This window comes from Macaca thibetana, chromosome 1 (genome assembly GCF_024542745.1).
Source record: "Macaca thibetana thibetana isolate TM-01 chromosome 1, ASM2454274v1, whole genome shotgun sequence".
In the NCBI taxonomy this organism is placed as follows: domain Eukaryota; kingdom Metazoa; phylum Chordata; class Mammalia; order Primates; family Cercopithecidae; genus Macaca; species Macaca thibetana.
In genome coordinates this window covers 68,975,155-69,000,513 of record NC_065578.1, presented here as the reverse complement: position 1 = coordinate 69,000,513, position 25,359 = coordinate 68,975,155, and the positions used below count along the sequence as shown (strand labels likewise).

The following is a 25,359-nucleotide window of genomic DNA, read 5'->3' as shown; positions in this document are numbered from 1 at the left end:
TAATAAAGGAAAAATAAGTTTTTCAGACAAAAATAGACTTTACTATCGAGAGACTACTGAAGCCGCTGTGAAAGAATATTTTTTAGTAAGGAAAAAAATATGACCAAGAAGAGAGGTCAGAGCAGCAAGAAAGAATATTAATTAAAAACAAGAACAAAAAATAAGTGGTTACATCTAAACATTGACTACATAAAACAGTAACAAAATGGATAATTGTTGGATTAAAAAATAAATGTAGAACTAAAGTTCTGAACAACAAAAGCATGTATAGCAAGAGAAAAATACTTGGATTACAAACATTTTCAGATTTTTTCATTGTTTGGGAGGAAGGCAAAGATACTGATTAACTTTAGATCAAAGTTAAATACTTGTGTTAAATTAAAATGGTATGTTTATATTTTTAGAATAACAAATTAAAAAATAGAATTAAAGTGTATGATTTCTAGTTGATAGAGACAAAATAAATGGAATGAGATAAAGAAGCAGAAAAGACTTTAATAAATATAATGAAAAAAAGACTCAGAAGTAGCAACACAGATAAAAATAAAGAATAGAGTGAAATACATTAATACAAATGCATCCATAATTGCCTTCAGTAAATATGGATTAATTTCTCCAATTAAGAAACAGACTGTCAGAGTGAATTAAAATTAAAAAGAAGCAATTTCTATGTTGTTTAACAGTGGTGCACCCAAAACTTGATGTAAAGTTGTAAAACTGTCAAAATTAACTAAAAGAAAGTTTACACAGCAATACCGATTTAAAGCAAAATACATTACTAGAGAAGAGTGACCACAAAGTGATAATCAGTTCACCAGTAATGTAAAACAATTACAAATTTATCTAGTATAGTAGTATTAATATATTTAAAGGAAAATATGATGGATCTTCAAGGAGATACTATAAAACTGTTATCATAGCAGGATAGTTTAACACATTTTTCAATAATTGACTCAAAAACAGACAAAAAATACAAAAAGCTATAGAAGAACTAATGGCTACAATTAATGAGTTTGTTCTACAGGACACACATAGAACACTGAGCTCAACTACTACACGGTATTTTTTTTAAAATGCATATAAAAATTTACAATTAATCGTGTGCTAGACATAAAAGAAGTCTCAACAAACACCAAAGAATTCATAACAAAAAGACCATATTCTTGATCAATAATGCAATTAAGTTAGAAATTTGTAACTAAAAAATAACTTTAAAAACATTTATATTGTGTTCTATATTTACAAGATAAAATTTAATAATTCATGCACCAAAAAATAAATGATAATGGAGATTACAAAACAATTAAATAATAAAATGTTACATAACAGAAATGCCACAACATAGCTAGAATAATAGGTGGTAAATGTGTAGCCTTAAATGCTTACATTAGAGAAGACAAAAGGCTGAAAATGAGTGAGTTAAGCATGCAACTTAGGAAAATGTACAGCAAAAGGCAACAGAATAAACCCAAAGGATGTAGAAGGGAGACAGTAGTTGAGAAAGGAGCCCTTCACAACAATCTACGGAACAAGGAGGACACAGGAACTGAAGCAAGCAGCAAACTGTGAGCATCTCAAGGAGAGGAACCATGTCTTTTGTGAGTCATTGTATTTCTTTTATTATTGTTTGTGTCTTTTAAAATGTCTTATTGTGAAATACACATACCCAAGAACATATGTAATATGTGTTTTTTTTAATTATAATAAAACTACGACCCATATTTCTCAATCCAGTTGAAGAAAGTTCACCTATGCTCCTCTCTATCATATCCCTTTGTCTTCTACCCACCACCACTGAGAGGCAACCAATTTCTTGAATTTTATTTTGCTAATTCCCTTGCTTCTATTTTTTTTACAGCAGGTTTTACAACAGGTTTAATAATCCTAAATTTTTACAACAGGTTTAATAATCCTAAAATTATATATTGTTTGGATTTGTGTGTTTATCTTTATATAGATGGAGTAATACTGTATGTTTCCACCTGTAACTTTCCTTTTTCATTTGATATTATGTTATTAATAGTATTCAATGTTGATGTAGAAAATGTATTCATTCACTTTCACTGCTTTATGTTTCATAGAACACAACTTTCTTATACGTTCTATTGTTCATGGCTTTTGGGTTCTTTCTAATTTTTTCTAACATGAACAATGCTGCTAAAAATATTCTAATATACATCTGCTAGTGCACATACACAAAAGTTGGATAATAAAATTATTTTTCTTCTAAATGTTTTAATGCTTTGATTTGAACTATCTGAAATTTATTTTTGAGAATAATGTGAAGTAAGGATTTATTCTTTTCCCCCTTATAGATGACCATTTATGCATCTTTTTTTTTTCTTTTCTTTTTTGAGGTAGGAGTCTAGCTCTGTCGCTAGACAGAATGTAAAAGGCTGTAAGGGTCTGATGAGAATGATGTGAAGTAAGGATTTATTCTTTTCCCCCTTATAGATGACCATTTCCAGCATCTTTTTTTTTTTTTTTTTTTTTTTTTTTGAGGTGGGAGTCTAGCTCTGTCGCCCAGGCTGGAGTGCAGTGACATGATCTTGACTCACTGCAACCTCCTCCTCCCGGGTTCTAGCAATTCTCCAGCCTCAGCCTCCCGGGTAGCTGGGATTACTGGTGCTCACCACCGCACCTGGCTAATTTTTTGTATTTTTAGTAGAGACAGGGTTTCGCCATGTTGCTGTTCTTGAACTCTTGACCTCAGGTGATCCGCCTGCCTCAGCCTCCCAAAGTGCTGGGATTACAGTTGTGAGCCACTGCGCCCGTCCTCCAGCATCATTTTTTAAAAACTTCATTATTTCTCCACTGGTTTGCAAGACAACCTTTTTGAATATCTGATTTCCACTTCAAGTGTCGGTTAGTTTCTGGACTTTCTATTTCTAGCCTACTGGTCTATTTGTCTATCCCTCTCTCACTCTAGCTGGGTCACCAGAATTCTATGGCTTCAATGTGTGCGTTTCTTAAAAAATGGGAAAGAAATATGAGAGAATGCCTGGAGAAGGAAGAAACATTTCAACCATGTTTAGAGAGAGGGGTTGTTTTCTGAGTGGAAGGTGGGGATGGGGAGGTAGGGAAGATTGGAAAGTGCAGAGAAGCCCAAGAGGCTGTACATGAAAGAAAGGCTCAGAAGCATATTCAGAATGGCAACAATAACAAAAAGCAAGTGGCTGTATTCTAAGCTGTCTGGAGAGGAAAGAAAAATGAGGGTTTTAGTCAGAATGTAAAAGGCTGTAAGGGTCTGAGCTTTATCCTGTAGGAAGTGTTTGGATGGTCATTGTTCACAATTTTGAGTTAACCTTTTAGTTGCTATCTCCAGAAAAATGTTTATGAGAACACGCATATGCGCATGTGCACGCATCCACTCACACAAATACATACATTTGCAACCAATTTCAGGGAACTTGCAAACCACCTGAAGCCCAGGCATGGATCTGTGGGCTAGGTTAATGGCCACTGAGAAAGGAAGTGGTGGAATGTTCCTTCTAAAAAAGCAAATGTGATTAGGTCCATCTCCTCCTCATAATTTTTCAGTAGTTGTCTGCTCTCTTCAGGACAGTCCAAATTCCTTAATGTGGCTTCCAAGGCTCTTCGCCTCTCCAATTTCTCATCTTGCCATTTCCCTTTTTCCCTGTCCCTTCTCCATCCATAGCTCTCCTCTGCTGTCCTGCATTACCACATCTCCAGCCACACTCAGCAGCTGTGTTTCTGCACCTGGTGTACTCTGCCTTGACTTTACAAATGCCAGTCTCCAACTGGAGCTCTTTTCCACTCTACCCTATCCCACCTCCCTTCTACTTCTTGTTCAAGTTCCAGGTCACAGATTAAGACCTGTTTGCATGCTCCACCTGCATACTTTTTAACGTTCTGTACGTTTATACCTATTGAAACATGGATGTCCGAGTTTTGTGATTACAAAATTGAAGTGTAGTTTCTCCGGTTCCTGTAGTATGGAAAGTGTGGAACATAATGCTTGGCACATTGTACCTTCTCAGTAAATGGTTATTCTTTCATGAATATTCTATGTAGGAGAGTGGCATAATAGCAAGATAGTCACCATTTTTGTGTGTGCCTATTACATAGGTGCAAGTGACTAAACTACACTTTGATGTATATTGTCTCTACTTACAACAATGTTGTAAAGAAGGTATTGTTATCCTTATTTTGTAGATGAGAAAACTCAGGAGGTAACTTTTACAAGGTCATATTGCTAGCAAGTGCCAGAGCTAAGATTCAAAATCAGTTCTGTGTGGGTACAAAGCCATTTCTTTCTTTCTTTTCTTTTTTTTTTTTTGAGACAGAGTCTCGCTCTGTCTCCCAAGCTGGAGTGCAGTGGCATGATCTCAGCTCACTGCAACCTCCACCTCCCAGGTTCAAGCGATTCTCCTGCCTCAGCCTGCCGAGTAGCTGGGATTACAGTTGTGCACCACCACACCCGGCTATTTTTTTTACATTTTTGGTACAGACAGGATTTCACCATGTTGGCCAGGCTGGTCTCGAACTCCTGACCTCAAGTGATCCACCTGCCTTCACCTCCCAAAGTGCTGGGATTACAGGCATGAGCCACCGTGCCGGGCCACAAAGCCATTTCTATACTAGCACACTATCGCCTCTTAATGATCAGATCCGAGCTTTGGAAAGATAATGGTGGGAATTGACAACAGTCTCTCCCAGGCTTCCTGGGAGGGAAGAGTGGTTAAGACAAGGAACCAGTGAGCCCTCACAAAGGCCCCAGGCCCCAGGAGAATTACAGAAGACTCAGACTCAACAACTATCTACTGACAGAGAGGAGCATAGCATAAATATGAGTATATGTTATACCACTTTGGGGTTAGCAAAGTGCCATATAAATGAAAAATATCATAATTTGGATTAGCATTTTATTAATATCTTTATACTCATGCTTGGAAAATTAAGAACATTATAAAAATGGCATAAATGTAGATGACTATATCTCAAACATAGTTTAGTTTCTTAGAAAAAATAAAATAAGCTGTATAGTTTTCACCACAAATACAAAAGTATTAGTTGTATGCAAATTTTCAAAAGATAAATCCTTTACCTGAAAAGCTTTATATTAAATCATAAATATTCAGTGAGAGGTTCATTGATGCCATATGTAGGCACATGTAGACTTCACCAGGGAAAAGAAATGATTGTCTAATGAGTTGGCCTCACTCAATGGCTGGTTTCTTACAAGTTCTTCCTTTGAATCCCGTTAAAGATGTTCAGTTCATTTGAAAGTTGTTTCAAAGAAATAATTATATCATGCACATTATAATAAAATGTTTTAAAATTCTTTCATTTAAAACAAGTGTTAATAATTTTTTTGTTAGAAAAGAGCCAACTCTAAGTGATAAGAGAGCAAAAATGGTTTTATATACTTACTTGGTGAAATTGTAAACTTCCAATTGTGACATCATTTACCCTTCCTTTCCCTCCTTCTTTTCTCCTTTCCTTTATCTCTCCTTTTCCCTTTCTTCCTCCCTTCTATCCTTTCCCTTCCCCCTAGACTGCTTGTGTTCAGTGAGCACCTCTTGAACATCTACTCAGTGACAGGAACAGTGCCAGGATTCAAAGATTAATAACAAAGAATCCCCTTCCTCATGTATACAGCTAACTAATGGTTATAAATAAAATTAAAGGTAATAACTACTATAACAGAGAGAGGGCTTTGCAAAGAACATTTTATTCCCAAAGAAATATCCCTATACTTTTTTCTTGATGTACAGGATTTAAATACGTGGAATTGTGTGCTTTTAAAAACTCTTCTATGCTACTCTCCCACACTAACATCCACTCCTTAAATATTCATACGCAGTGAATATCACGGAAGTGACTTACTCAGATTTTTGTTTTTGAGAAACAACTGGCACCTATGAACAGACAGGCAAGTGGGAGATTAGAAAACATCCAGATGAAAAATAATGAGTCTTCACTAAAGCACTGTTAGTAGAAGTGAGCAGAGTGACACAGCTAAGAGGAGAAATGATTAAGAGCTGGTGCCAGCAGTGCATGGGCAAAGAAGAGATTTTGTAGTCAAACAAGACTTTAGGGTCTCTAGTAGTAGTGATGGTGTAGGATTGGTGGGGCAGGTATAGCGCTGGACAAGTGCTGGCAGTATCAAGTAAGATTGGAGCTATAGGAAAACGGAACAATTATAGTCCTTTCTAGTGCATTTTAGCAATGTTGAACGTACTGCAGAGAAGAGCTCTTTTTATTTCCTGCAGAAAGATGGTGACTACAGTAGATACCCAGGCATTTTATCCTAGAAAACAATAAATATCACTGCTGTTGTTCTTAAAATACAGATCTTTTAAACAACAATTTGTACAAAGATGTTGTATCATTTTTCCCTTTGGAAGACCAAGGTTATTTTAACATTTGTTATTATCTTACAAGGAAGGGAATATATCTGTTTTATTGGAATAACAGCTGTTGCTTTGAATGTACAAGACATAGCACATTGCCATACCTACTCTATTCAATAAAAATTTGCATTAAAATATTTAAATGAAAGTGTTATTTAACTTGCATATCCTTGATTACTTTATGTGATGGTAGCAAGCTAATGATACCCAGAATGAAATAGAAAAATGTGAAAGCTGAACTTAAAAGCATAGCTTTAAGTGTTTCATCGTTTCTGTGTATTTGGGGTAAATTCCTGATATCTCTATTAAGCTAAAGACAAAGGATATGTGTGTATGAGTATGCTTGTTCACAGGTGTGCCTTTGAAGAGGGGTTCCTTTTGTTGCTTTTTTAGTAATTATTGGTTGGCAAAAGTTTTGTTAGTTGACATGTAAAAAAATACTGCTTTGTCTATAGAGGGTAATCAATGTGGTATGTGAACAATTAGGCTGAATGGCATCAATCTAGAGTTCCACACTAGTGTTAGCTGGTTTATGTATCTGTACATATATATATACACACACACACAGACACACATATATGTATATATATGTACAGATACATATATACACATATACACACACATATATGTATATATATGTATATATTGTTTTGCCCTTCTATGCCCTGATCAGTTGTGAGTGACAAAAGGCTAACTTTGCTGACTAGCTCTACTAAGGTCAGTGAGCCAGAGAGAAGATGGCTCATGGTATAACTGGAGTTTTTTCTCCACTGGTAGTGATAGTAAGTAGATTATAAACTTTGGAATCAGATAGACCAGGATTTGAATTCTGACTCCATTCATACTTAGCCACATTATTGAGCTAGTTCCATGTTCTCTAAGGTTCCATTTTTAATCTGAAAACCCAATTAGATTGTGCTCTAGTCTTGTCTTCAGCAATGCACTTCTGCCAGGTGGACCTCCCTGACCCCTAAACAAAGCAGGATTGGTTGTCTCTCTACTGTGTTTTCACATACTTTTGCATATATATTTCTATAACCCACTGTTATAAAATTATAAGTATTTATGCAACAAATACTTAGTGAGAAGCTAGCTTTGGACAAAACACTGCACTAGTTCCCATGGAAACAAAGATTAAATAGACATAGTTCAGTATTCTGGTAGGGGAGGCGGACACACATTAGTGTCTTTCTTTTTCACCCTTGTTTCCCTGGAACAGAGTAAGCATTCAATAAATGTATATATATATAGAATGAATAATTGCCATAGGTTTGGCAAGTACAACTATGGAACATGGTAATATGGAGGCACAGAGGAGAGTGGAACAAATGTGCCAGGGAGTGAATAATGAAGGCTGTGGGAGGAAGTGACAGTTGAGATGAATCAAAGTAGCGTGCCAGGCAGAGGAAACAGCATGAACCTACAGGCAAGAAAAAGCTTTGTGTTTCAGGAACACTTCCTAAGAGAGCAGAAGAAGGAAGAGATTGAAGAAATAGGCTGTAGCCAGACTGTAGAGGCCTCATGTCAGCATTCCATGCTAAGCTGCGTGGTTTTTTCCTCTGAAGTTAGAGAAGAGACAGGTAACTTCCTTAACTTAGGTTATAGTCTGGTCATATTTATATTTGGAATGGGTCACTGTTGGCTGTGTGAGAAATAGAATGGGGGAAAAGGCTGGTTTAAGATAACACTAAGGAGACGATTCCATTAGTCAGCTGTGAGATGTAGGTCTGACAAAGGCTCCAGTCATAGGGTGGAGAGGTGAGATAGATTTAAGAGATATTTAGGTAACAAAATTCTTAGCTGTTGATTTGATGTGGAAGCTGAACAAATAGAAAGAGTAAATGATGACTGTCTTGGTAACCAAACTGAATGGACAGTCACCAACTGAAACAAGGAATACAGGACAGAGGACAGGTTTCAAGGTGGGGAATTATACTTGTTGAGTGTGAATATTCAAGTAAGTCCAGCAAGCATGTACCAGTTTGAAGATTGAGAGACTGGGATGAGCTGGCATCGTAGATTTGTGAGTCTTCACCGTGGCACTGAGAATATGAGAACAGATGAAGGTGATAACCCAGAGAGAACAGCAAGATCAAGGAGCTTTCGCCTCTGCTCCCCTGAAGTTGGCATTGTAAAAGATACAAATGACACTTTATTGTTTGGTCTAATGGATTATACAGTTCTTGCCTTTCTTGGCCTCCCTATTCCATTTAACGATGCCATCCCTCCCTTCTGAGAACACTCCACTCTGATATCTCTGACTTCATTCTTCTAAAAAGAGCTCCTTCTGCTGTGGGCATCCCGCATACCCGGCTTCTGTGGGCCCTGGCTCTGTCCCATTCCTCTCAAGTGTTAGGGTTCCTCTGTAGGCTAGTGGCAGTGTTCCACTGGTGATGACAGAAGCAAATGTCATTAATGTTAATGAATAAACATATACTACAAGCTTTTATCAGTTAGCTCTTAATTATTTAGGGCTCTTGGTAGAAAGCAAAATTCAGTCCTATTTAAGGTCACTCACACACAGGACAGACTCCATTGAGGGCCATGGGAAATTCACCGTAAAGAATCTCGAAAAATAGGAAACAAACCTTTAATTCACCCACTTAAAATTTAAAGAAAACAGAAAACTTAACTGTCTGAGCAATAAGTATCAAACCCACACACCCACACAGACCCACACCAAAATGAAAAATCAATAGCAAGGTAGTGAGGTTGCATTGTTACCAGGAAAGCAAGAAGCAGTAAATAGCACATGCAGGCACACACACCCCCCGCTCACACACACCCACACACACCCCAAAATGAAAAATCAATAGCAAGGCAGTGAGGTTGCATTATTACCAGGAAACGCAGAAGCAGTAAAATGGTTCTAAAGAAAGAGATAGAATGTTGTTGTTTCCTTTAATCTCTGACTGTTTGAGACTTAACTCAGCGCTGTTTCAGGTTCGTTATGGAAACAACAAATTGCCTCTATGCATAGAAGGGATACATATGCCTAGGATTTTATTAAAAATGTATTTCCACATACATTTTGGAAGAAAAAGTATCTGCAAAAGATTTGTTTCATTTCATATCACTGTTAATTTGGAATAGAAGATAACTTTCTTTCTGGAAAGTGCAACTATCATCTCTCATTTTATAGGGAGAGGCCAGCTTTTTTGTATTCTTTACTGTATTGCAGCTCATAGCAATTACTGCCATTTGTTGAAAGATTATGTTTTGCAGACACCATACTCACATTTTACATATATTATGTTATATAATATATAACAGTGAAGAAGAATTACCACAAGGTCATTAGATGATAAAAATAAGATATGAGTAAGACAGTCTTTCAAGGTAGATGCTATTTTCTACAGTTTACATAGGAGAGAAACTGAGGCTAAGAACCTTCCCCAAGCTGGGATTCAAACTTAAGTCTGCCCAACTCTAAGACTTTAGTGGTTTTCCCTACCCCAGACATTTCACTTCGGGCTGCTCTTTGTCTCCATAATGAGAGGCTCTATTGGGATTTTGGAGCTGACCTTTGAAATTAAATAATACTAGCTAGGAGGCAATAAGGGTGAGCTTACATTATTCATATCCTTTGCTTCTTTTCTTTCCCATCATTTCTCACAATCTGGGGAACTGCTCATTATCTGTGAAGTCTAGTCCAAGGTCTCTTAAACTTTTCTGCCACAGTATCTCTCACAACAGAATACAGTAAATATGATTTCTCTTCACAATTCAGATGAATTTTGCATTTGATTCTGTAACATATTTACAGTTTTCTCTTATAAATCATTTAATTAATTGTCATTATAGAAAGATGCAGTACATATTTGCTATAGTAGATCCTGAGTCCTGGCCTTATATAGCTCTCCTAATTTTTGAAAGCAAATGTCCATATATGAATTTTACATTTGACTAGAAGTCAGTTCTATGCAAGGTCAGCTTCATAATCTCTGTGAAGTAATCCTACATTTCTGTAACAAGTTAAGAGTGACCTGGCTTTCTAAGAGTGCCTGGTCAAGAACTGGATCTCAAAGTGGTTCTAAATAAGAGAGGGCATTCTATTAATGTGGCAGTTTGGACTCACTTCTAGAATGAAATCTGCCTTTTGGAGTTGATAGGGGATTAATTCTCTGGAGTAGAACAAACCGTCAAGTCACATACTAAGAATTAAGCTGGAAATGAATAATATTAAAACATGCAATAACCAAGTAACAACTATTAAAAGAAGTAGTGAAAACAATAGATAGCAGAAATTGACACACCTGAAATTACATTTTTACTTTTTACCTCATTTAATTTGCACAAATCATGTTTTATAATATACGGGAGTTCTGGACATACATTTTTATTAGTGTGGCTTTTATAAGACACATTGATAAATCATTTTCAGAAGGAAGTGCTATTATATTGTCAGATTTGATCAGCTCTACCGAACGACTAATCCCTGTGTTTTTCTCTTCTAGCTCAATTCTCTTTTCCTCTTAAAATTTTTTATTTTTATTTTTATTTTTATTTATTTTTTTGAGGCGGAGACTCATTCTGTCGCCCAGGCTGGAGTGCAGTGGCCGGATCTCAGCTCACTGCAAGCTCTGCCTTCTGGGTTCACGCCATTCTCCTGCCTCAGCCTCCCAAGCAGCTGGGACTACAGGTGCCCGCCACCTCGCCCGGCTAGTTTTATGTATTTTTTAGTAGAGATGGGGGTTTCACTGTGTTAGCCAGGATGGTCTCGATCTCCTGACCTCGTGATCCACCCGTCTCTGGCCTCCCAAAGTGCTGGGATTACAGGCTTGAGCCAGCGAGCCCGGCCTAAAATTTTTAAAATAAAAATATCTCAGTTCTTTTTCCCCTTCTTCACATCCCACAGTCTCTCTTGTAGAGTTAGTTGCTTTCAACTCTTTTAGCTATTACTTCTTGTATTTTCTTCTACATTTCTAAAGATGTGCATGTATTTCTTTGTCTTTTTCTATCAATTGTAGAGATTGTGTATTTATTTCATATTATGGCATTTGAAAAAATCATATCATCTCTCACGACCAAAGCCACCACCAGTCTTTTTGCCAATCTTCCCAGCATACTTACATCCAAATCTTTGGTTAAATCAGCGGTAAATACTGACATTAATAAGTGGATTTGTACTCTGTGTTTACTTTACTCATAAAAGTTTTTTAAAACATAAATGTAATATGTATACTTAAAGTATGTAACATGATGTTACAGAATACACATAGATAGCAAAAAGGCTACTGTAGTGAAGCAAATTAACATATATATCAACTCACTTTTCCTTGTTTCTGTGGCAAGAGTAGCTAAAATCTACTCATTAAGCATGAATTTCACATACAGTACAATTTTATTACCTATAGTCTTCATGCTGTACATTAGATTTATAGATTTGTTCATCCTATGTATATGCTACTCATAAAATTTTTTTTTGTTCCAGAAGTTGCTTCACTTTTTAGCTTGTTTTTTTCTATACATTTATCCTTAATTTTCTCCAAATGCTCAAAAAGCTCTGTCAAATGCCAAGCAATTATATTTCTAAATGTAAAGCACATCAGATAAATTGCTAGGTCTACATTTTATTCTAGAGCAATTCACTCCTGTGCCCTGTATAGCTGGCTGCAGCATGGGAAGATTGCTCTCTCAAGGTAATGTACAGCTGGTTTTGTAAGATATTCCTTTGCTGCTCTTCTGAACTGGGCTCTGGTCCCTGGATTCTATGCCTTCCATCTTTTTGCTTACCCAGATATCCTGTAGCAGAAACCTAGGAGTCACCTGTGACTCCTTCCTCCAATATCAAGATGCTTCCCCCAATATCAAGATGGCCAATCCAGTAAAGTTTGCCTTCTAAAAACCTCTCCAAACTCTGTCCTTCAAATCCATCCTCAGGATCACCATCCTGGGCCAGGCCATTTTTTTAAAGGGATCAGGTGTCACTCTGTCTCTCAGGCTGTAGAGGTGTGGTCATAGCTTACTTGCAGTCTTAAACTCTTGGGCTTAAGCGATCCTCCTGCCTCAGACTCCCCAGCAGCAGGGATAACAAGCGTAAGCCACCATGCCCTGCTCTATTTTCTAGCTGTATAACCTTTAGTACATTCTTTAACCTCATTGTGCTTTAAGATCCTTAAATTTAGTGAAGATAACAAAACCTATTGGGCAGGGTTGTTCTGAGGACAGAAAAGCTATTGCATATGAAGTGCTTAGCACAGAGCAGATGATCAATAAACTTTTGTTGCATTTCCTGCCTTCTTAGCTGTTCATCTGTCTTCTCGGTTTCTTCTGGTCCAGGCATATAAGACAATATAGGAGACTTTAGGAGAACTTGCCTTTGATATCTGTTTCTCAACTAACCACCACTTTAAGAGGAAACTTTACAAAATACAGTTAATTTATACATTTAAGGCCCTCAATTCATTTTATAAGTAATATTCCTCTTTAATCCCAACTTTCATGTACCCCACTCTCTCACCTTCTTGGCACATTGTAAGATTGTCACTTCCCATCCTTTCAGCTCACAGCGTTTCTTTCACACATTGGAACCTCTATGGTTTGAACCAAACTTCAGTGTCATTATGTCCCTCAAGTCCTGCCAACCATCATCATCTGCACTCATATTTTCTTCTTTCTCTTTCATTACAATGAATGAATTATGTCTATTCCTCCCCTTCACACATTCTGAGGATCTCCTATACTTTTGCCTTCAGGACATTGCTCCTATAATTATTACATCAATTTTCTGCAGCTAGTTTCTCCCCCTTTCTCCTTATTTAATTCTAGTCATGAACAAATGTGCCTTCATGTCACTGATCTTAAAACAAAACAAAACAAAATGTATTTTGACTTCATACACTTCTCTAGCTGGTCCCATTGTTCTGCTTTCCCTAACAACAAAACATTTTAAATAGAGATGTTTATATTCACCATTGTCTTTTTAATCTACTTCAATCAGGTTTTCACTGTACTACTCTTATTAAGGTCACCAACGACTTCCATACTAGCAAATACAACGGTCTCTCCTCTATCCTCTTAGCCAATCTCTCAGTTTATACTCCCTCTTTTTAAAACACTTGCTGTTCTTTTCCTGGCTTTCATGACAACATAAGTTTTCTTCCTATATCCTCAAAAACCCTTCTTTCCTTGTTTTCCTCCTCTATCAATAGCAACTCTTTCTAAATTTCCTTTCTGGTCCTAATCTATCTCCCAAATCCATTTCATTATCAAATTTTGTTAACTTTGCCTACAAAACAAAGTCTGAAATTCTTCTCCTTTTCTTCACTATCATCAGTCTAGTTGAAGCCACCAACCTCTCACCTGTACAACTGCAGTAGCCTCTAATCTCTTTTTCTCTGCTCTTGACTTGCTACAATGTATTTTCACTGCAACCAGAGTGGTATTTTTAAAATATAAGTAATTTCATGTCACTGTTTCTCTTAGAATTCTTCAGTGTCCCTTCACGTCACTTAGAATAAAATCTTAAGACCATTCCTAGCTTATCTGAACTTGTATGATTTAGCCTCACTCTTTCTCCTGCAACCTCTCCCACCTACTCTCCTGTGGTGCCTTGTAGCACTCTTCCCCTCATTCTTTACACACCCTCCTTTTTCCTGTCCTGTAAGTATGCCACACTCCTTACTTTAGAGTGTCCCTTTTGCCTAGAATATTCTTTCTCTGATCTTGCATGATCTTGCCTGGTTGACCCCTCCCTGTCATTCAGAACTCAACACAAAAGATCATTTTTTAGGCATTTACTGCACTTTCCACCTCAAATGCCCTCTCAACAATTCCCCTCCTTTATTTTATTTTATTTCTCCTTCTTTTATCCTTATTTATTTATTTATTTATTTATTTATTTATTTATTTATTTAGAGATGGAGTTTCTCTCTTGTTGCCCAGGCTGGAATGCAGTGGCGTGATTTCAGCTCACTGCAACCTCCACCTCCCGGGTTCAAGTGATTCTCCTGCCTCAGCCTCCTGAGTAGTGTAGCTGGCATTACAGGCATCGCCATCATGCCTGGCTAATTTTTTTTTATTTTTAGTAGAGATGGGGTTTCATCATGTTGGCCAGGCTGGTCTTGAACTCCTGACCTCAGGTGATCTGCCATCCTTGGCCTCCCAAAGTGCCGGGATTGCAGGCATGAGCCACCGCGCCCGGCCCCCTGCTTTACTTTCATAATGGCGTTTGCCATCACCTAACATTTTTATTTTAAATTGTTTGTTGATTTATATGCTCCTTTTGCAGCAAGGTAGATTTTGTGAGAATAGAAACTTGTTGATCTTCCTCAATAATATATCTCTGGCACCTAGAACAATGCTTGCACATAATTGGTAACCAAGAAATGTTTGCTGAGTGAATGAACAAATCAATTGATATATTTTACCTAAAATCTTGAGTTTTTTTTTTGTATAATTTCTCAAAAATTGGCAGGAAAAATCAGCAAATTTGTTGTCGAATCAGATTTTAATGAGATTTGATATTTGGGTAAAGGTTAGAAATAAATGATGGCATGTGTAAGCCATCTTACTCATTGTAAACTTGTAGAAGATTGTCAGCTTCTCGTTGACTCATATAATTAAGAGTTGCTGATACTACACATTTTTAAATAATAAAACATTTTAAGCAAAAACAAAAATCTCAGTAAGCAAAAATTATTTACTATTTTCCACATTCAAACTACGTTTTTGCTAATCTGTCCTTCATTTCACTCTTCCTTAGGGCTTTAGAGAGTTAATCTACATTATTTATTTATTCAAATTGAAAAATAATTGCAATTAAAGAACATATATGAAAAAAAGATGCTTTAGGAAAGAGATTAAACGGAGTCGAATTTTGATCATTTATGTATCACATATGCATATATATGAGATAGTTTTGTCCTAGATGTAGTTTTATATATTCAGAAAAATTGTATACATTTGGCGTTGGGGGACAAAATCATGCAACCTTGTTAGTTATAGGTTCTCATATTTCTGGAAACATTAATCAAAGAGTGGATACAAGACTTAGGTCAGGTGAATCTAAGTTTTCTACTGGAGGATAGAATCATGCACAAAATCATTAGTGAGAAAGTGAGGCATTTTAAAAGGTCGTTTTTTAAAACCTTTTTTCAAATCCAGGATCTAAGGAGAGCCCTCCATAGATATATGTGAGGCTACATATGCCAAGGGTACAGAAAACTCCTTGTTTATGAAAGACAAAACCTTCAGGGAATTAGTGTTAACATGAAATTTTAAAATGGGGCAACTTTATTAAACAAGTGGCAATTTTTTGTTCTACATTTGCAAGCTTCGGCTGTGTTAAATCTCGAGCAACACATTTCATATTCTCAATCATGACCATTGGTTTAAGCAGCAATTATAGTGATACAAGTATTTTTTTCATTTCAAAAGATTCCTTTTTAAGTAGGAGGAAAAAATAAAATAATCAATGATCATTCAAGTTTTGATAAACTACAATCACAACTATGAAATAGCATTTCAAAATTTGTCACCCTAAGATCTTTCTTCCATGGCTCCTTTGATCGCATTAGACCTCTCACAAAATAAATAAGTGTCCTTGTTTTCAAATAATTTTACTTAAAGTTCTAAGAAAAACATGGCCTTGAACTAATACATCTTAAGTTGCAAATATCAGTGAATGAAAAGAAGCATCAATAAAATTGAAAGCATATGATATGTAGAATATTAGAGAATGCTTTATTTTTGCTTATTTTGCTTATCAGACATCCATTCCCCTTATTCCATTAGAACCTTCATCTTCCTTTTAATGACATCCCTCATTGTACATTGTGGAGGCAGCAGGAATTTGAATCTTGAGCAACTGTCACGGTTACATGGGGGTCTTTGTAAATTGCCATCCTCAGAAGATCAGCATTGTGTGGCCCAGACCATCACTGCTGTGTAAATTCTGAGCAGCAGTCTAGAACTGTCTTGGCTCCTGTCCCTTTTCCATGTAGGAGCCCTTTAGGCTTCTATTAATTCTAAGAGCCTGGATATATTTCCAGTAAATGTTCATCTTTACCTAAAATGGCCAGTTGGTTTTTCTGGCCTACAATAAAAAAGTAACTGATGCAGCTGTAAATCCATATTAAATAGTAATCTATAGCCATTGGTTAAGCAACTAAAAAAGCTTTCTGTTATTTTAGTGTTAGATTCATCTTTATTTTAAATATGAAAAGCAACTTCATTAAACGACTCTTATTTCTTATTAAAATAAGCCATTTCTCTTAACTCAACAGTTATACATGTTAAATATCCCTTATACTTGGAAACAGAGTGTTTAGGATTTCAATTTTTTTTTTCCAGATTTTGGAATACTTGCGTATACATAATGAGATATCTTGGGGATGGGACCAGAGTCTAAACACAAAATTCATTTATGCTTCATATACACTTTACACACATAACCTGAATGTAATTTTATACAATATTTTAAAATAACTTTTGTGCATGAAACTAAGTTTTGACTATGTTTTGACGGTGACCTGTCATATGAGATCAGGTGTGAAATTTTCTAACTGTAATATTATGTATGTGCTCAAAAAGTTTCAGATTTTGGAGCATTTCAGATTTCGGATTTTCAGATTAGGGATGCTCAATCTGTAGATTACTTTGCTGTTTTTAAATTACTTTCACATACTTTATATTATTTGATCATCACCACAATTGTAGGAGATGAGGAAGAACAAACCTAGATGAGCAACTACTGCAAATGAAGATGCTAAGGCTCAAAGGAGTTAAACAATGTCTGAAGTCACATGACTAACTAGTGGCAGAACTTGTGTTAAACTGAGGTCCTCTCTTACCAGAATTGTTTTCATTGTACTATAGTACATCTGTGATAATAACTGGTAACTATAGTTACTATGTTGTTTGTCAGAATGCTTCCTTCTATTGTTGGTTATTTTTTTTCTCTATTTAAAAAGAAGCTTATACTAGTGAATCACAAAATATTGTTTGGAAAGAATTTTACAAAACCTATTCCACCCCACATCCCCAAACATAAAAGCATGTTCCATGACATCTGACCTTTGACAGCTCTTAGACTCAAACAGCACATTCCTTTATTTGAGCAAATATTATGTGACAGCTCTAATTTATATGGATACAAGTACTCAGAGTTTGAGAGGAAGGAAAAATGCAAAGAGTGTGTTGTATTAGGTCCTGCCTTATGGAGGAATCACATAAACTATCCCATGTCACCCCAACTCCCAGGATCAGCATCAAAAATGTAAAAACTGCTACATGAGAGTTTTATTTTCTGTGTTTTACACACATACTGATATGCTCCAACTTTCCCCTTCCTTCCTCACCTATGGCCACTGTCAAAGCTCTTATTCCTTGTAAAATAATAGACAGTATATCAGAGGGAGATATTTACAGAGATGTTTTATGGCAATGATAAAGTAGTTAGGCAGTGTCTTAATGCTGGTTAACACAATCATGTTGTATGAGACATCTCTTAGAGACACAGTGAGGCTTAAAATTTTGTCCAGGCTGAATAAGGTGTGGTGATAGTGGGTGTTGTTATTTTGTGTAAGATAACGGGGAAACGCTTCTCCAGTGATGTTTGAGCAGATATCTGAAGGAAACAAAGGAGCGAGCCATAGTTCAGAGCAAGCCTGGCAGTGGAAAGACCAGGGGTAAAGTCTCCCAGGAGAAAGCCTGCTTGGCATTTATGTGCCCAAACTGCTCGAGCATAATTGTCAGAGCCTATTTGCCATTCAAGAACATGGAGCTCTAGCTTGGCTTGTCTCAGATGCATTTTTGTTGTTCATTTATTTTCTAAAGAGTTGGGGAGGATTTCTGCTATTTCATGGGCCAGTGACTGAAGCCAGCCCATGAAAAAATTTTCACCAGCCTAAAACATACCTTTGTGATAAATCCCTGACTACTTTATATTGAATGATCGGTGTTTCAGCTACATAGCCCAGCATGAGTGGCCGGCATGGAGTAGTGAGCACCATGCAGCTGTCTTCCTGCAGCCCTCACCTGGATCTGGCTTCTTAATGTTGGGTTTTTTTTCCCCTCACCTAGGGCAAGCAACTGTAGGTATATGGAGGCTGTTTTTTTTTCTGGCATCTCTCAGCTTACTGACAATATTCTATATTGAGTGTAACTGGATTGGCCAGGAACAGTGGCTGTTGTCTATAAATCCAGCACTTTGTGAGGCTGATGCAGAAGGATCACTTGAGGCTAGGAGTTTGAGACCAGCTTGGGCAATATACGTAACAAAGAACATAATACCACTTCTCTATAAAAAATTATCTGGGCATGGTGGCACACACCTGTAGTCCTAGATACTCAGGAGGCTGAGGAGGTAGGATCACTTGAGCCCAGGAGTTCAAGGGTGCAGTAAGCTATGACTGTGTCACTGCATGCCAGACTGTGAGGCAGAGTGAGACTCTTGTCTCTTAAAAAATAAACAAATAAAAATAAAAAAACAAAACCCTAAATACTGGAGGACTTTGGGTATTGGAGTTCAACTTTATGTATACTAAAGACTACAAAGCTCCAAACTGATGGATCTGTATTAAGAAAATAGTTACACATATGTATTATAGAAAAATAACATCTTATAACAAATTTTATGCATTTATAAAAGTGTTATACTCTTTTTTTAAATGACATACGGTATATTCATACAAACGAACATTATTTATCAATAAAAAGGAATGAAGTACTGACGCAGGCTATGGCATGGATGAACCCTGAAAACATTATGCTTAGTGAAAAAACAGTCACAAAAGGACCCTGCTATGTAATTCCATTTATATGAAATTTCTGAAATACGCAAATTGATGGAGAAATAAGTTGCCAGGGGTGAGGAGAAGCAGAGAACATGGAGTGACTGCTAATAGATATGGGCGGTTTCTCAAAGGGTGATGAAAATGTTCTAGAATTAGACAGTGATGACGGCTGTGCAATTCTGTGAAAATAACAACTGAATTTGTAAAAATGAATTTGATGGAATGTAAATTACATCTCGACAAAACTTTTAAGAAAAAAAAGACAGTGTAAGTTTACTGCCTATTTTTTCTTGTAGAAGGATGCCATTTGTTTTGTGCTTATGATTATTATATACATTTGGGTGTGAAAGCATTTACAATTAAATAATAAAAGTCATATATGAGTGTTTTAAAAATGTTTACTTAGCAAAAGAAAGAGAATGTCAGTTCCCACAGTTTGCTGGATTTTCAGTCCAGAAGCCTGGGATCAACTGATCTGCGTCATGCTGAGGTAAAAGCAGCATCAAATGAAGACACCATCAATGTGCCTCCAGGAAATGAGTAAGTTTTAAGAATACATAGCTTGGTTTTTCTGCTAATTCATTTAAAATATCTGTATAACTTTTCTACATCTCACTGATGTTTTATCCACTCTCAGTGTTTTATGGCACTCTGATAGGAAGAAAGAACGTCACTCTTCAGACACAAAACAGTTAATGTGTGATCTCTATAAGTGAAATGAGCAAGACCTCAAATCTCACATGTCTTAGAGGATTGAAAATATCTAGAATTAGCTTTGAAAGTGCTACACAGTAAATTGCTCTCTTTGTCTCCTGTTCATTAGAGCAAATAGGTTTTATAAGTTATAGAAACCTAGATCAAAATCAGTTGCGATGTTAACATTCCTCTCACCCACGGAGAGATATTTTGGCTTCATAAGCATAATAAAATTTCCCAATTTTGCCCCTGTATGCAAAGTTGTCATGACTGCTGGGGGAAACACAAATAACTTCTAGGCAAGTTCTAACAGTGAGTTTATACTATTATTTCACTTTTTAAGGTTTAATATTTTTTTCTCTGCAATTGTCTTTTTCCTTTCTAAGGAATTTTTTTTTGTCTGTTGATTTTAACTCATTTCTTGGAAGGATGACTCTTAAATATCTGTCTCCCACTATGACTCCACTCTTGAGTTTGATTGCATTTTGTATATTGCTTTTTGGGGTTCTTTCACTTGGATAAATATTTTTATTTGATAAAGCAATATGTAAAATCAAGCTAACAACTGCAATCTGTGCAGAAGAAAGTAACTATGATGGTTAGGAGTCTACATAGCGTGTCTTTGAAAAATAATCAAGAGAAGTTGGAAACTTGTCTTAGAAAACAGAACCATTAAGCAAAGTACATGAATTTTTAAAAATATTTGAAGGATCAAGGCAGTGACGATGAATGCATAGTTTCTTGTTGAGTGAAGGCATACCTTAACAATCTTTGTATCACCCTGAGCTCCTAGCCAAGTGTTGAATGGATAGATAGATGGATGGAAATAGGGAAACATCATTAGCATATTACAGAGTTTTCTAAAAATTAGAACTTTCCAGTAATATAATGGTCTATCCTTTAAATTATTGATTTTTTTTCCATTACTAAAAATGTTCATGAAGAGCTTGGGTGGCCATTGCAAGAGAAATAATAAGCATATGATTCTGCATTGGGTGGAAAGTTGAACTACTTGTTAGGATGGGCTCGTGAAGAGCAGTGGTCCCTGCCGGCACTAATGGACAGAAAGCAAAATTTCTGTTCAGTTATCCACTGAGATTCTGATCTGTTTTTACTGCAGCATAACCTCTCCTTTCCTAATACATAGTCTTTGGTAATAATTTTGGATAGGACTCAAACATGCCATGTGGCCTAAGGAAAGTCAATTAACTTTTCCCTTTGGATTTACTTATTAGTAAAAATTGAGAACCAAATTAAATAATCTCCAGGGTTGCTTCTAATAAAAATAATGTAATATTGTTATTGTGTGAGTCAAGAAAATTATCTCGGGAAGTAGTGGTATTATCACAAATGTGTTGATGTAATTGTGTAGGGTCAGAACCCTATCACGTTTTACAGATGAGGGAATGTTTTCCCAGAAGATGTCTTTGAAGATTTCAGATAAAGAGAAAGTCATGCCACAATATTTTTTGTCGACTAGTCAACACCTAGAACTATCCTGAGATGTTACATAATCTTACTTTTGTTTGATTCAGGGTAACTTAACATGGAAATCTTATTTCAGCTGTGATAGAATAATAAATATCAATTATCGAATATTTTTCTATTCCGGGTATGCCAATGACATCATCTTGCCTGCCTATCTATCTATCTATCTATCTATCTATCTACCTACCTACCTACCTACCTACCTACCTATCTATCCACCTACCCACCCACAGGAGATAGTGTTGTTACTTCCCTAGTTTTACTAATGAAGAAACAGGTTTCCAGGAATAATACTTTTCTAACCAAATACCAATGCTAGGATATAATTACAGATTTGTCTGGGTCAAGAGCTCTGGTTCCTGATCTCTAAAATATTTTTGGAGTGGGTTGTAAACTTTTAAGCCAAGAAAATGTTGAAAGTATGGTGCTTAAAATTTAGTCCCATTTCTTTTACATGTGGTTAAATTAATTTTGTCTACGAAATTCACCCTCCAGGTCTTTCAGTTTAGTCATATATTGGCTTTTCCAAAATTAATTATAATCTCTTTTTAAAAGTTCTTCAGTTTCAAGAAGTTTTTTTGGTAGTTTTTCTCTTTATTGCTTTTTTCAAATTTGCCATCCCACTCTACTTCATATATAATATGCACCTGTTATGGTCTATTATTCTGTCTATAATTTCAAGTTCCTAATTCAAAATAACAAGCAAAACAGTACTAAATTATAAGCTGCGTGGGTTTCTATCACTGTGTGAAAGGCATGTCATTTTGTATTTTTACCTTTCACTACAGAAAATTAAGACACACAGATTGAACTATTCCTAATCAAAATACTTCCTGTTCTTTCATGTCTATTCTTGTGTCTTTTCTGACACATTCTTGATATATCTTCCCTAATGCCTTTTACCTTGACTTTTTGTTCTCTATCAATTGTGTTATATAACATCTTATAGTAGAGATTCATGACCAATTATAATATTGTCTGTGTACAATATCAGAAAGCAAAGAATAAATACATATATAAAAGATAATTCTTACTATGATGTAATATCAAGAATAAAAATGGCTATCTTATTACCCAACAAATCTGAATAACAACTCAAAGAAAGTCATAAAATAAAATGGCAGACAAAAATAATTTATTTAATCTAACTTTAAAGATTTAAATCCTTAAAGAGCTCAATGCTCTGCCTATAGGTCATTAAGAACTTTATTTATTTATTTTTTTATTTTGAGCCATTTCTCCTCCTGAAATAATTATTTTATAGCAGTTTCTTTATAGTGCACATTAAGGTTATCTCTGTAACAGCTGTTTTACCCTTTCCACCCCTTCCCCTTGTACTGCTACCAGCAGCCACAGCTCTACAGAGGTGACCCATTATTATTTAGCCCAATTACAGTAATCCCAGTTTTCTTATAGTAGCTTATTCTGTGCTCAAATAGCAAAGGAATTACATCAGCAGGAAACATGTGACACAATTAATGCCAATGAGATCTGCAGACAAATTAGTTGAAGAATTTTAGGGGAGACAATTTTTGTCCTTCTCAGAAAGAGTTTTAAAGAGTCAGATATTTCCATTTTTGGATGCTGTGGAGGTGAACTCTAGAACCCCTGCAGCCGTTCTGCTACCAAGAGAAAAGTCAGCCTCAGAATAAATTTATTCCTGCCAAGGTGAATAGGAACACACCAGTTCTGATTACTGTCCTGAGATGGGCCTTCCACTTACCAGAGCCAATCAAACCTATTTCTTTGTAAAGTCAGTTTGCATTGGGTTTTCTGTTACTTGAAATACATATAATGATCTCTGATACATTATTCCTTTCATTCTTGTATTTCTTATTTTTTTCCAATGATGCAAAAATACATCTATGTACTGTTTGGATCATACCTCAATATCAGATCATTTAGATCATATTTCAAAATAGCAGATACTTTAAGGGAAACTAGCTTACAAGGCTGTTTTATGAAAGTAAAAAAAATTCAACCTTGACACTCACAGAAACCTTAAAAGATTATGTAAAACTTCTTTGAAATATATAAGGCAGGTCAATGATAAGGATAATAAATTCTCCTTAACTATAATATGCTGGTAAAATATATTAAGTCTTTGGTGTACTTATATTATTTTTAATTATTGTTAGTCAATTATTTTAACTAACCAAACAGACAAAATATCTTAAAACTTCTCTTCCAAGCCTACTTAGGATCCTAGTGAGTTCCTTGATGTATAAGACTTTTCAATGGAATTATCTTATCAATGTGTTAATTCAAACAATACTATGTGACTTTCAAGAACTTTCATAACCAGAGTCCTCCCCAACTCTCCCTACATATTGCCCGCATCCACATCCATGCACCTGCAACTCCAGACTCTTCACAACTCTGCTCCCTTTAACTCTTGATGCATCTTAAATTTTGCATATGTGCTTTTTGGTCAAGTTCCTCCCTTACTTCTCCAAAAATGGGGCTCGTCTCTATACATAAGCTCTACAATGGTACTTGGCTCTTTGGCTCTGATTGTACATCACTGATCGCTTGCCTCTAATGCTTCAGTTTTTCTCTGTAATTAGGTTGTCAGGTCCGGAAGGGCAAAGATTGAGATTTATTTCTCTTGTAACCCCCTTAAAGCTTCAAGTACTGTGTAGTGGAACAGATATTAAATACTTGCTTGATAAATTAATCTTACACAATTTGTTGCATAGAAATGGAAAAAGATTTAAATGACCAGATTGGCCTAGAGTTGCTGGATTTAGCAAATAAAATACAGGATGACAAGCTAAATTTGAATATCATGTAAATATATATATATATATATATATATGTGTGTGTGTGTGTGTGTGTAAATGTATCCCATGTAAAATTTGGGACATAATTATAGAAAAATGTTGTCTGTTTCTGAATTTAAAAGTAAAATATAACTGGGTATCCTCTATTTTTTTCTGGCAATCCTAGATTAGCCTGACCTAGAAATCCCCAACCCCCCATGCCTATTTTCCTAAATTAGAATGGGTTACCACGTTTCTGACTTATTCAATCTTATATACTTTTGCTAATCAAGTCCTATGGCATATGAAGTTCTCTGCATTGTTCTATCAATCAGAGACAACATAGACTCAGTATCTAGTATGTGAAATTCATCATGACTGCCCATGTACCGGGAAACAGAGATGAATATGGTGCCATCTTTGCCCTCAAGTAGTTCCTCATCTGGTAGAACAGACAGTCCATTTCAGTACAGGCTTTACTTCATGTGCAATTCTAGTGTGAATACATGTAGTCAATAACATTTTTATAGACCTGACTTACCCCTAAAAAATATACTATAGCTGTTTATAGTGTCATGTAAGGAAATATCCTAGACAGACGACACCGTACACAGGTTGTCAAAAATGAAGTATATTGGTTTTGAAGTACATGTCAAATAGCTCTTAACTTTGAAGTATTATGTAAACAGCATAATTTTTAATTTTACACTTGATCTTAGCCAAAAGGCCAACAAGTGATAATTTATAATTCTAAGTAAAAATAATTATTCATAATTTATTTTGATCAGCATATTGAAATATCAGATTCTGATAATTAATTTCAAGTTTTTATTGTGGAAGATTCTTTTCTTGATTACTGGATATTTAATATACATTTTTACTTTTTAGCATAAGCAACAGAAATTGAGTGCATGACGTTTGTTTCCCTTCTCAGCCATATAAACCCTTCATAGGCAAATACCATGCTCACTACTTAATCTGGGTTACTTACTCAGGTGACTGTTAGGAACCCTGGATTTAGATTTTGAACTTCTCTGCTGTGTGGCCTTGGTCTGCTTTAGCTAATCTCTTATCATCCAGTCTTTTTTGCGATAAGGAATAAGGTCACAGGAGACCTGGTTTTCTTTGCATGGCACAATGCCATAATGGCAGTGTGTGTGTGCAGGTGTGCACGTGTGTGTGTGCAGGTGTGCACGTGTGTGTGTGTGTGTGTATGTATGTATGTGCACAAAGTTTGATAGTTTCCAATTCCTAGTAAACTTTTTAGTAGTTGTATGCCACATACATCCAGTGCTA

The 25,359-nt window shown here is 35.9% G+C and overlaps 2 protein-coding genes across 6 annotated transcripts in view; both read right to left on the bottom strand.

Annotated features, from left to right (window-relative positions):
• The window catches only part of LRRC7 (leucine rich repeat containing 7), a 1,535,715-nt gene that overhangs the window by 331,802 nt on the left and 1,178,554 nt on the right, over window positions 1–25,359 (bottom strand). The gene's annotated exons all lie outside the window — the stretch shown is intronic.
• SRSF11 (serine and arginine rich splicing factor 11) overlaps window positions 1–25,359 on the bottom strand; it is a 763,374-nt gene that overhangs the window by 459,576 nt on the left and 278,439 nt on the right. The gene's annotated exons all lie outside the window — the stretch shown is intronic.